Raw genomic sequence first — 2546 nt, forward strand, 5'->3', positions numbered from 1 at the left:
GTTCCAGCTGGCTCTGCCAAGAGCCTGGGGCACCTCCGGGGTGGGGCTGCCCCCACCCTCCCCTCCGCTGGCTCCATAGCCATGGCAAGGGGCTGTGTGAGGGAGAGGGGTCTTGAGCTCATAGCCGGGCCTCATGACACTCAGAGGAGGGAGTGGGGGCACAGGCTGGGTTGGGAGGGTCCAGTAAGATGAAGGAGCAGATGTGGGCCAGATGTTTACAGCTGGGGTTGGTTTCTAGGCAGTGGGAGAGACTGTCTGCATTGGCTATGGGGGAGGGGAAGGTCTGGGAGGGGCAGAGAGGACCCCCCACATGTCCACAGAGGACAATTCTGCCATTCAAGACGCTGCCCAGGCAGGTTCTCCCAGCCTCTTGGCAAAGGGGGAAGGGGAACTACCAAGTGCCTCCCCCAGTTTCTCCACCCCAAACAGGAAGATGAGGAGGGGATTGGCACTGCCCCCCTCCCAATTGCCCCATTTTCTGTCTCATCTGTTTCCTCCTTTTCTCTCAGTGTTCACCCTCCCTCTGGGACACCTGCTTGGGGGCTTGGGGCAGGCCTTGACAGGGACCAGCCTGGTTTAGCTGAGCAGCCTTTCCACTCCTGCGTCTCAGTCGCCCCCTGTTGTTGTGTTAGCATCAGTGCGGGACGCCCCCAGGGAGCCTTGGGCAGCGATCCAGTCTACAATTTTCTACCTGTCTGCCCCTCTTCTGGGGCCCCTAGTACTTGAGTCTTTTGCCCCCTTTCCCTTACTGACGTATTGTCCATGTTTTGAGAGGGGCTGGGAGGAAGCAGGGGATCTATCCAGAGGATATGGCCCAGGCCCACCCCCCTGTGTTAGATGGGGTGACCTTAGCAAGTGCGGAGATCCGGTGAGGGGAGCAGGGACAGTACAGAGGCAGAGGGTAAAGACCAGGTGAGGACAGGAGGGCAGCAGGACCCAGAGGCTGCCCTGAGCCTCGCTGCCATGCCCAGCTTGACTGTGACCCACTCCTTGAAGGGAAGGAAAGAGAAGGGGACACCCATCCCTGTCTGAAGCCTTATCATCACCCAGGCTGGACTCGCTTCCTCCAGCGAGAAAGGAAGGGGCCATAGGACTGGTCATCTCAGAATAAGTGCAGAGTAGACCACCACTCTGGACCTGGTGTCTAGCCTACTCTGACACCCCAAACCCAAGTCTCTTTGCGGGCCCTGCACCCTGACTCTTCCCTGCTGGCTGCCTTCCCTTAGAGCTCAAGCAAAAACCTCCAACAAGGGAGGCCTCAGCCCAGAGGAGTGCTCTCGCCCTCGGGCTGGGTCCCTCTGACTAAATGGAGGCCAAAACTCCACACTAAGTCTGCCCCTAGATCCTACCCTCAGCTCCCATAGTAACCTCTAGGGCCTTTTGGGAAGTGGATGAATGTGGAGGGTAGGGTCTTGCCGCTTTGTAAAAGCCACATTCCCATTCCCTATCCTTATCCTTGACCCAGTGAATCACCTCACTGTTAGGAACCTCAGAATGCCTTTCTTGGTGTGGAGCTCAGAGGCTGTGTCCTCTAAGAACTAGGATTCCTGGGCAAATATGGGAAAAGTCCAGTCTTCTCTGGTAACAGAAGCCAGGAGTTGTTGGGACCAGCAGGTAGCATAATGGTTATGTTGCTGGACTCCCACGTAGTCAACGGTGGTTCGAGTCTTGGACCCAGTAGCTTAAAACATGCTGGGCGCATGTACATGCATACCCAAAATCCCAAGAGGAGAATGGAGGACAAGAGATTGTTTTCTTACTTTCTGTCTGTCTCTCTCTAGCAAGTGCATGTGCCCCACCCCCACCCCCCCAAAAAAGAAAAAAAAAGCCAGGAGCTGTGTGCCAGCCTCCATTCTTCTTCCCTCCCAGCCTCTTCTGCCTTACCTGGTGATGGTGGCCTCCTCAGGACTGAATGGGCCACACCGTATGGTTCCTCTAAGGGACAACTCCCGTACCTCAGATCTAGGTTCCCCCATACCTGAGTCCCCTGAGTCCTAGGTACCCCTACCGGAGTCCTAGGTTTCCCCTTCACCTCAGACCTAGGTCCCCCCCAACCTCCTCAGAGCTAAGTCCCCCGGCCTTTTCAGACCTAAGTCCCCTCTGGTCTCTGAACATTTTGCATAGAAATAGCAACACAGGGCCAGCAGGTGGCGTGGTGGTTAAGGATGCTGGACTCTCACATGGTTAACCACAGTTCAAGTCCTGGACCTGGTGGTTTGCTTTCTTACTTTCCCCCTCTCTCTCTCACTCTGTCCTTTTCTGGTCAAATTTTAAAAATAAGTAAATAAAGTTAAAATAATTCTTAAAAAAAAGAAAGAAATCTCAACACACCTGTCTCCTATGTCTCCTTGTAAGACTTCCCTCTTAGGCCCAACTTCATCCACCACGATCACATGAAGCTTCACATATCGTATCACATGAATCAGGGCTGGCCGAGATGGGGGGATTGTGGAGTGAGGACTCTATTGGGGGTGTCTGTCTCTGACTCACAGAAGAAAGAAAGAACACTTGAAATAAATAAATAAATAATTTTATTTTATCTCCTT

The sequence above is a fragment of the Tupaia chinensis genome, unplaced genomic scaffold (assembly GCF_000334495.1).
Source record: "Tupaia chinensis unplaced genomic scaffold, TupChi_1.0 Scaffold000465_1, whole genome shotgun sequence".
NCBI classification, from domain to species: Eukaryota; Metazoa; Chordata; class Mammalia; order Scandentia; family Tupaiidae; genus Tupaia; species Tupaia belangeri.